At 39.9% G+C, this 11,583-nt stretch overlaps 1 protein-coding gene across 2 annotated transcripts in view; it reads right to left on the bottom strand.

Moving 5' to 3' along the window:
- NCAM2 (neural cell adhesion molecule 2) overlaps positions 1–11,583 on the bottom strand; it is a 529,363-nt gene that overhangs the window by 498,054 nt on the left and 19,726 nt on the right. The window lies entirely within an intron of this gene.

Raw genomic sequence — 11,583 nt, 5'->3', positions numbered from 1 at the left:
CTTTATTTTTGAGTTACTATGCAATCATGATTTGTATTTGCATAGCATACAGTCATGACAAAAATATTTTTTGTAATGAAATTAATGTTATATAGTAGGTGTCTGACTTTTAGTATATGATTTGTTTTTTTGTCTGGTTCCAAGATAACAATCCTCTCCTCCCAAAAAGAGTATTTCCAGTGGTCAGGGGACGGACTTTGGGTGGCAAAGGTTAGGGGCGGGACTTTCCAGTCCCCAAATGGTGATCAGGAGGTATAGCACCTTTCAAGAGGCAGGGCTGCCCTTGTGGCCCTTGATAGCTCATCAAAATTCATTAAGCAGCCCTCCAACCAAAATAATTGCCTTCCCCCCCAAATTACACCCATACCTGATAGGATTTTAGTGTGAACTATACCACTAAGTCTCAACTATTCCATCATATTTCTCAGCTCCTACATATTTCCATGACTGTACTAGGATTTCCAATTTTTCCTGCTTATTCCCTGTGCTTTTCACATTAGTATATAGATCTTACATGACTAGTTAGTTGTCCTCTAAGAACATTGTAAAGACTCCCCCATATTGCCTATTCTTACTTAGTTTTTATCAGTCACCCTGATCTTTACCTATCTGTGGGCTTTTATCTGCAGCCCCTCTTAAACCTAGATTAATTCTACACATCTTGGACAAAAGTGTGGAGGTAGGTATGCTATCCTAATGGCTACCAAAGATATATTCATTTTTTAAACAGAATCACCACTCAAAGCAGACAAAAAATGAATTATTTTGTTCTTAACCATCTGTGGCACTTTTCACTTCACATTTATATACTGCACTTCAGGCCAGTGACTTGGAAGACTTAGTAAGAATGAGTATCTTAGCAAATGAATGCATGCTTTTAAGAATTTAGCTGCTATCTAGAAAGGTTTCCTTTCTTCATTGTGGCAAATTGGCAATTCAGCATTGAAGTGAAGGGATATTTCATTGCAATGGGCTGAAAAGTTATGATAAAAGAAAGTACATTATGCGATCTTTACTCTGGCTAATCCATATTTTATAACTACAGCAATAAGCAGAATATGAACATGAAACACAGAGCACTGTTTTTAGCCATCAAAATACTTCCACTGTTCTTTCAAAATGGAAGTAACGCAGGCATTAATGCAGCTATGCTAATGGAGCACTTGGCAACTCCCTCACCCATTGGAAGGTGCTAATACAAGGGAATATGTATATAAAAATCACATGCCTATAGCTATGCCTTTATTAGATTACATACAATATAAAGCATATACATGATTAAGCTTCATATATGCATATATTTAATTAAACTTCATACATTTCATCTGAATATGTAGGTCTTTTTAGCATTAAACAATTGATCTGATTAACTGGCTTTGACATTACCTTTCTGTAAAGGAAACAACAAACCATGTTTGAATACTGTAGTTCTATTTATTTAGTTGCTAGCTATGACATGCTGCCACCAGGTGGAGATGGCTTAATGAGAAACTACCATACCCATTTATCTACAGAAATATACAAAAAATTATTCAACCCTGTAAAAAAGTACCAATGGAAACAGAGCAGGAAATTGTTTAAATAATTTCACCTACAAGAACTGTAATTGAGGAATAAGACCTGAAAAAAATTCTGACAGTCATTTCATGTACGATCCTTAAAGTTCAGAATAAACTAAAAATAAACTTTAAAATAACCCAATTTGGCAAGCACTACTGAAATAAAATATGCACACCATTTGAAACCTGTTATTCTAAATTATTAAAACTTCCTTTGTTTGAACTGTAAGGGACTGCTTCTAACCCATGTAACAGGCAGACCCATTGCAGTTGTATTGTTAATAAAATCTGTACTAAAATAAAATTTCCAAAAATGGACATAGCTTTTTCCCCCCTCCTTTTTGGAATGGCTGCCTACAGGAACACCATTTAAGCTGACCCAATTTCTCTATATGCTCTTTAACTATTTTGATGCATGCAAGTGAAACATCTGTAAATAAAAAAAATTGTGAATGTTGATAATACGGAAGTATGGTGTCCAAAGGCAGTGTTATCATTTTTTGACTAGGCCAAAGTCACTTTCCATCTGTTTCTCCTGGAGAAAAGTACACTTAAAGGCTTTTCATGTGGACACTAAACTTGTAAATTCCATTTTGATAGGGTTGTAGAACACCCGTTAAATGCAGTACACTGCAATCCACCAAAACAAAGTTTTACTTTTCTCAAGTAATGCTGCTTCTAGAATAGGGATTGACAACCCCCGACATGTGTGCCAATTAGTGGCCCACAGACATTTTTCCTGGCACACCATGAGTTGTGCAAGGAAATTGTTTAAAACATAAATAAATAAATAGAAAAGTTAAAGTTGCCGATCTGGGCTCTCCCAAGCAGTCACAGGTTCTGCAGGCACTGGGGGTGGAGTAGGGAAAACGCAGGCAGGAAACAGTCTGCATTCTGCTGACACTGTCCCCAGGCTGTGCCCTCCAGCCCAACCTGGCCCCCAAAGGGAGGTGGGGTGTAGGGGGCAGGGCTTGGATAGGCATTGTGCAGGGTCACTTCACTGGAGTCTTCCAGCAGGTGGACACACCCTGGGCCCAAGTCCAGCGTTCTGCCCTGGCCAGAGGATGTCCCCTTGTGGTTAGGGCGGCTGTGCTCCATGCCCACAAAGCTGCTCGGGCTGGGCTGGGCCGGGCCGGGCCCCCCCCTCAGATGCCAACAGGCACCCTCACCTGTCTGCCACAGCCCAGCTCTGAAGAACCCCAGGGCAGCCCCCACTTCCCACTCACTCCCCTCTTCTCCAGCTGCCACCTTCCCAAGGACCCAGCTAGGTTGACCTGCCCACAGCACCTCCCCCTGAGCCACCGTCTCTCTGTACCACCAGGCCTCAGAGCTGGGTTGCCCCAGTGCTGCCCCTGCCTGAGTGGGACAGGTCATCTGTCTGGCTGGGCCCTCCCTCCCAGCCCTAGGCCCAGGCTCCCCACACTCTAGGACCACTGGGTCCTAGCTGCTGCTGAGGTGTCGCTGCCTCCCTCCGCCAGACACTGCCCTGGACCAGGAGGCCCAGGGCACAGCCGGTAGTGATGGGAGATCTGCGCAGCAAGGGACACACCCTCTTTTTTTTCCCCTTTGTTTTCCTCTCTTCTTCCTCTTCTCTCTCTCCCTCCCTTCTTTTGTCCGTTTCTTTCTTTACCTGTTTCTCTTTCCCCACCTCCTTCCTTCTCTTTTTTTTTTTTTCTCTCTCTCATCATGACATGCTTAACAAAAAAGAATACACAAGAACAAAGGTACTAGATTCAAGTTTTATTTATTGTCACCAGGTTTATAGTTTTTAGAAAACCTGGTATTTACCATAAACAACATTTACAATTATTAAATATATTAATACACACTGTCTCTTGCCATGTAACCCCCCACCCCCACTCTGGTTTTATTTTTGTGGCATGCCAGCACCTTACAAGGTAGACATTGTGGTTTTTTTCAGCACTCCAGCCAAAAATGTTGCCTGTCCCTGGTCTAGAATGTTGACCAACATTATTATTATAAAACATGTAAGAGAATGTGTCCATGTCTTGGTGAGTGAATTGTGTTGTGTTGCCCAGGATACTTACTTTCCCTCTGTTTTATCCATATATTGTACTGACCCACAGCACATGTGCCATAAACAACCACGTGTGGCACATGAGCCCAAGGTGCTCGGTTTGGGAAGCACTAGAATGGAGACAGGGAACTTAAGCAGCTGACTCCGTGGAGTATAGCAAAGAGCCGCTGCTGCAAGTTTAAAAGTATCACTACCAAGAAGAGCTGGTCCTGCAGTTACTGGTGAATTCAGGGCCTTGGATCTGCGCACACTATATAAATATGGCAGTCACAGGGCTAGGGTTAACCTGGCAATTGGTGTTGACACCTTTGTAGCAGCATCCTTCCTCCACTCCATTCAGCATGGCTGGAAGCTAGAAGTCCTCTATATTGCATAGCCCCAGGGCACAAACCTGTATGGGGTGGGGGGGAGGGATAGACACAGAAGGGAGCAGGAATCAAAGTGGTGTCCCGGAGCGGGGATGAGCCAGGCCCCGGTGTCACGGTTGGTCGGGGTGGCAGATCGGATATGATACAGGCGGGATTACTGGCGTGGAGATCTGAGGCACGGAAGCGTATGGTTTCAAAATACAGATGATTTATTAGACTTACGCTTTGAGGTGTAGGTAGTGATGCTTTCTTCAGTTACAGTTAAACAAATGTGAACAACAAACAACGGAGGGGTCTGTTGGCCCACGGGGTTCTCAAGTGAGCCCTTGCTTTCTAGCCGGAGCTAGGTGCAGCTGCCCAACTTGATAGTCCCAGGGCTGGTCAACAGCTCATGTAAGGGTAAGCAAACAAACAGAACTGTAACACGTCGTGACGCCAGTCCAGTGGTGGACAATGAATGGTCATAGATGAAGCCGAGGTTGAGAGCCGGGATATGATGCAGCGGAGACACAGTTGAGGTTAGTAGGGAAGAGCCAGATCGAAGTCAGCAAACGAAGCCAAAGTCAGTCAAAAAACCAGGTAAGTCAAAAACCGGAACCAAAGTTTAAACCGCAAAAATCAAAGTCGAATTCAAAGCCAAATAACATTCAGTAACCGAGGAATCAATATGAGAGAAACAAAATCGATGAGGTTAATCGCTGTGTGAACCTATGAGAAGAACCGGGGGTTTGAATCCCAAACTCTCTCTGCCTCACAGTCCCTGCTAGCAGATTGAGCAGCTCTCTCTCACCACACTCACACCAATGACACGCATACAACCCACACCTCCAATGCCCACACCCAGGTTGGGACTCACTAGCTTTTAAAGCAACCCCTTGGCCAATCAGGGTGCTTGGCAATCAGAATTTTCTGGTACAATTACGTCATGCTCTTGTTAACTGAGCATGCGTCTGATCAAACTCTGTGGGGAAACCAGGCATGCGCAGGGCTGAAAAGTAGGTCACCAGTGATTGACAGCTCCTGGGGTCGCCCAGGGGGCACATGCTGGGCACACGGTGGAATTTTCCACGAGCCTGAGTTCTCTGCGCATGATCACAACTTAACTTGTGTTGCCAGCACCTTTCAAATTTTTTACTTGGACAAGTGGCACATGGGAAAAGAGCAGGGGTTAACTAGTGGCATGCTTACAAAAATGTTTACCACCATTGATGTAGCTGAACCTATGAACTTATCAGTCATACAGAACCATTACTTGCCATGTCTTTAGAAGCACTTTTGGCATAAGACTTTAAATTCAGCACTCCCTCTCTTGACTTCATAATGAAAAGTTCTGATCTTGCAGTTGGATCCAGTAATTACAAACTGGCCATAACCCAATCATATTTACTGATCACCAGGTTTAGATGATCACTGGCACAACAGAAAGATTCTACATCCGAGTACTTACTGTGAACAAATGGCTAAGCCCCAGAAATGTACCCTCTCCTTTCAAAAGCTATAATCAAAACCCAAACCACTGTCTAATGTAATACATGCCTGTACTTTATGGCTCAATCAATACAATTTTTTGTTATATTTCTTCCAGTCATATTAGAGATTTCTGTAAGCTGGAGGACATTTTCTCAGGTGACCTTGCACAAATACATTAAAAAAAAGGAATAGTTTTTTGTGTGGTTTTTCATTCTTTCATCTGGAATCATATTCACTGGCCATAAACTACTGTTGTATTTAATAATCGATCCTTATTTCGTAAGCAATAAATTGAACCAGCTGATATTGAATGCATTTGTAGACAATATATTTTGGGTAACATGCCAATGAATCTCCAGAGCATTGTTATCAAGACTTTATAGCAAACATATATATCACACTGATACATTATCAGTATGTTATAGCAAAATCAGAAATAAAATCCTAGCACTCTGGAATGAACCACTCTAATCGAGGACAGTCACTGATGCAATTATGAAGTTGTGATTCATAGTAATCGTAAACACTATCCATTGGCCATCTGATTTTATACAAAGTGTTTTTGATGGTCGGTTTCACAACAGCTAATTTCACTGTGCTGAATGCGAATATTGATTTTTTTTTTATTACCCAGAATTATTTTTTTGCGAATTCTTTGTCCATCTTCTATATTGCATATATATTACAGCATTTATATCTTTTGTTACTTGACTGTTTTCCTAACTTTATGAATCTACTATTGCATTTCTGTTTCCACAGTACTTACAGAAATGATGATCCGGCTGAAGAACAAAGTAAAAAATTCAATTTGTGTTTTGAAACCTCTAATGAAGATTCTGTGGATTTTTTTATTATTATTATTTTTTTGCTTTCATTGTTCTGGTTGATTGTGTATGTGTGTCCAGTCATCCAACACTGAGTGGTCTTGGTGGGGTGTTTTGTTTCTGCTACCTTACAGCATCAGATTCTGGACAGCCTGAATCATAATGTTCAAAGGCAATTTTGTCTTAAGTATGAGAAACATATGGAAACAGGATTGGAGAGAAATTCTACGTCATAGAATCTAGAACCCTCTCATGATAAATCGCCACAATATAAAAATAACTTTCATAAACATACCTAGCTGCATCTAAAAAATAATTAGGTTTTTAATCTCCTCTACTCTGATGGGAATGCTCTTCCAGAACTTTACTGTTCTTACAGTAAGCAGTCTGTCTTATTTTCAGCTTACCTTTGTGCAGCCAGTTTATGCCCATCTGAAGACTGTCCTCTAACCTAACCAATTCTTCTCCCTCACTGCATTTACTCTGTTGAAATATTTGCTGAGAGCAATCAGATTCCCTTTCAGCCTTTGCTTTGTTATTCTGAACATGCTAAATTCTTTTAATCTCCATTCTATCATAGGCTCCCCACTCCTATGATTTTCCCAGGGTTCAAAAAACCAGGGGGGGGGGGGAGGGGAGAGGAGGGGAGGCAGAGCAGTGCATACACAGGCAGCATGTACTGCTCAAAAGCAGAGCCAGGTCACCCGAAGCCATGCTCTGGCTGCTGGCCAGGCTGGTACAGTCCTGGGAGGCTCCCAGGATCCCAAGTAAAGCTGCTGGGGCCAGCACAGTGCTAGCCAGAGAACCCCTCCCCCCTACCCGGAGTAACTTGCCACGCACCAAAGCGCACATGGCACAGGCATTCCCTGGGGACAAGCAGCGGCAGAACAAGTTGCACTGCTGCTACTTGTCTCTGGGGAATCAAATGGCCGTGGTCATCTGGCCGTGGCCTTATTGGCCATCTCCTAGTAGCTGCTTATAGCTTGATGCTTCTGCTTCCAATATTACTTAATCCCATTTTCCTTCAAGACAGTTCCTTATCCATCTTGCAATTCTTCAATGAATTCCCATCTTCTCCATTTCCACTAATAATTTCCCATGTGGCACTAGATCAAGTTCTCTACTGAAGTTCAGACAGATAACACCCAAATACTCAGTCCAGAAAGTTTTAATACAGTGTTATTACTGAGACAAGCTGTTATGTTCTGATGAAAGGTACATTACTTCATACCCTACTACAATTTAGATGTTGAAATATGGATTTAGCTACTTAGTTTTACATATCTATGTTTGAAAATTCAAACTAGCATGTGTGTTTTATAAGCAGTGTAGGTTTTACAATTTAATTAACTGTTAATTTCATCACTTTAAAGTGCTTCTCAATTGTAGATCTTTAAATAAGTTAGTATTACTTTGTTATTTAAAAATGTAACTAGCATTTAAATGTAAGGTTTTGTTCCTGGAATAGGAACTCGTTTTTAAAACCAGAGTTGCTGCTGTGGAAGAATGGAAGTAGATAAGGAGGATGTGAATGGATGGAAGAATACATATGCAATTAGTATAGGAGTGATTATAGTTATGGGATAATTAGCATTAGTGTACTATCTACTAACATAGTTACTTTTCTATCTTTGAGCAGAGACAATGAACTATATGTTAAAAATAAATCTAGAAAGAGTTTTAGTTTACACATGCAATAAAGAACCCACACATATAATACAGCAGTTATTCCATGTCCTAAATGGTTTTCAATCTTTATAGACTCAAGACACCCTTCATTAGACACCCCATTTTAAAAACAAACTTTCTTATTACAGTGATTACCTCCTTGCAGAGGGGGCAGGCAATAGGGATGAGAGAATTAACAGGTAGGGACTGAGCCAGAACCCAAGCCTGTGCTTATCTCCTCACACTGTGGGACACCTTTCACAGGATCTCAAAGCACCCCAGGTGTCCCAGCAACCTGTTTGGGAATCACTGTTTTAAATGTATTATAGTAATCTTAAATATTCTGCACAAAAGCCTGCATAAAGACCATTCACTATTTTTATGCAAACCTGTTTGCAGAATATTTAAGTTATCTTAACAACTATTTTCCAAACATACATTCATGCATATGTAGATGTAAAAGAGTCATATTCACTGTTCTGACTTCCTTACAATGCCTAACACAATGAAGTGAAGAGAAAATATTTTGCATGTCTCGCCTACTACCTTTATGCAGGTGTATAAGAGCATTCTAGTATGAGGAAGCAAAAAGACAACTGAAATAGGGTATACATGGGGATTGTGTACAAAGTTGGTAAGGGGAAAAAAGCAAGTAAAAGATGTGGGACTATGTCTACATAGATGCATGTCTACAAAATGCATACAACTGCCATTACAATTTTTATTGGTGGCTACAGTGTGGTTGTACTGATGCTGTACACCTTGCCACTGTTATGGGGAAGGATTCCTTTTGCCCACGTACTGCACATATTGCTAACACAAAGCCCATTTTATCTGGACTTGTATAAAAACCAAAATTTTTTTCTTCGCCCCAAAAAACAGCTTGCGCATTCTCAAAGACCGTGCCCATAATTTCTGCTGTTTCTTAATACTAGAACTGGGAAAGCAATGTGAATATTTTGGGGATTAAAAAAAATAATTCAGCAGCATTTTTTCACTGTAAAAAGTAGAAGTTCCCAGTCTCACTCAAAGTGTACATGCACATAGATTATGATCCTAATTATATATTTTTCCCTATATTTTTCCCCAGAATTTGCCTTGTTTTTATCCCAAACAACATAATAGAAACACCATTATAAGTTTTCCCTTTAATTTCTTACACATTTTCTTTGTGGGACAGCCTTAGTCTGTGACCCTTGTTTCTTGGGGCTTGGAGAGACACTGGAACTGTTCACTTCTCAGAGCCTGCTTTTAACAGAGCTCAACTAATCTAGTCAGCAAAAATAATTCCATGTCTCTGCATAGAGTTGTAGCACCTGACATTCATGCAACAGTTCTGTCTTCTTTTGCAGCACTCTTTATATTACATATTAGAATGACCCGGGTGGGAGTTCCTACCAGAATAAAGACTTTTCAATTTTTCCACCAGGAACACTCAAAAACATGCATTTTAAGATTGAATAATATAAAAAAAATATTGAATGAATGGTAAATTGTGCATTACATTACAAATGCACTACTGGTGCTGCATACATTTATTATAATTATATACTATCAAATTTAAAGTGGGGGGAAGACTCATGCAGATTACGTATACTGCATTGGCTGATTAAATTGAAAATACTTTCAACAAACTGTTCATATACCCTCTGCACACTGGAAATTGTTTCCTGAATAAATTTAGTTAATTAGGACTGACAAATAAATATAAAGTTGTTGTGATTTATTTGTGACCAGTACGAAGCAGAAGATATAGGAACAATCAGAATAAATTATTTCCATGCATCTTTCACTTGGGCCATACATTCAGTTCACCATGTATGTTTTTGACTATTCCTTTATGTTTTATGGCCATATCTTCTGTTCTTCAGCTGCCTGCCATAAATCAGATTCTACGGCAGTTTAAACTATTTTATTTCCTAATAATCTACTATTCCTTTCGCTACCCAACTTCTCAGATAACTGGCTAGAATAATTTGGATTTCCTGCTGTTTTTGTTTGTTGTTCCCCTCCCCCCGACCTTTTTACAAGAAAACATATAATGTCTTTATTTTTAAACAGAATTTAAGAATTAAAGTAGTTTTATGGGGCACCTTTATCAATAAGCTATCACCATGCTGCGATTTAAAGAATTAATCAAAGCTATCCCTTAAAAAAAAAAAAAAAAACCAAAAATAATCAATAATAAAATATTAAAATTGATTTTTCTTTTTTGGGTATGTTTTGGGTTTTTTTAGAGATGCTTGGCTACTTACCAAAATAGAGTAGCACTGCTTTATGAAAATGCTTCTTTTTCATAACTACTTGTTAACTAGTCGAGCTACACTGAACTGTTAGAGCCAACTGAAGTTGTTTGAGCCAATTTACTCAAAAGCTAATTACTGACATAGATTTGGCAGCTACCCCAGTACAGAGAAAAAGGATGTATGGATTAAAACTACTTTGCATTCTAGTCAGAAATGCACATGGGCACCATGACAATGAAGAACTTTGAATCAGAAAGGTTCTCTTTTTACAAGACTGCATTAGGTCCAGAAAAGAGATTAAATAAAAGCCCACCTTGCCAAAGTGACAGATTTGGTCTGGAAAAATTAACTATTAGGATTAGAAAAATGAAGGGCATATTGCATGCAGCATATGAGTTTCTACTAGAACTAATGTTGCATTCAAGAAAGCCATTTTAAAAAGTTGTAAAACTGTATTTTCATTTAAAACAAAACACGGAAAGTTTTTTTTTAAAACTAAGATTGCCAAATCATCTGCAGAAAATGCTTACTCAACTTACCAAACTACTATAAACCTACTCAATTTCTCTCCCCTTCAGATCATCATGAAACCCTTGCCTGCTTGTTTCAGAGACAGATTATGGAACACCACTGTAAATCTTAACAGGTTTCATATTCACCTAAAAACAAAACAAAAAAAACAAAAAAAAAAAATCAAAGATTTCTTTCCATCATTCCAATTTGCATTATGGCCATTACTATGCTACCTGCAATGCTGTGAAATCTATGGACAAAATTAAATAATGTGAATTCTAATCATGGCACTAACCCCGAATCTCACAGTAGCCTTGGTCAAAAGTCAAATTACCTTTCTGCATATTTCACGAAGCTGTAAAAAAGACTTAATTGAAATCATTATTTAACTTGGTAAGATGTAAAAGAGATCATCATCCTCCAACCCCACAAGAGCTGGAAAGATAGGCACTTCTCTACCCCAAAGCACCTGGGAATGAGGAAAGAGAAAGACAATAGAAGTAGATGTAGTAGGAGTGATTTCTATTACCTCTGAGTTCTAGTTGTCCTGGAAGAGAGATTCATACACAGGGCAACAAACAAATAGACCCCCACCCCGCAATGGCACTGGCATTTCTGTAGCTAGCAAAAATAATCAACATTTTCCATACCCTCTCCAAACTGAGTGTAGACAATACAGTGTTAGAAAGGGAGTACTGTTAGAAATGCACAGCTTGCATCTTGCACCCGATAAGAAAGAAACACTGCCAAGGACTTTTTTTTCCTTTCCCAGCCTTGCCACAGCTTTTCTTATGCTAAATCGCAGACTCTCCCCCAGCTTCTCCCTAGCCTTTCTCACACAGATTACAGAAGCTGGAATTCAACTGACTGTGTCCTTGAAAGGGGGGTGGGGGGAAG

Source organism: Crocodylus porosus, unplaced genomic scaffold (assembly GCF_001723895.1).
Source record: "Crocodylus porosus isolate Cpor-Errol unplaced genomic scaffold, CroPor_comp1, whole genome shotgun sequence".
Taxonomy (NCBI): Eukaryota; Metazoa; Chordata; order Crocodylia; family Crocodylidae; genus Crocodylus; species Crocodylus porosus.
This window is presented reverse-complemented; position numbering and strand designations above follow the sequence as displayed.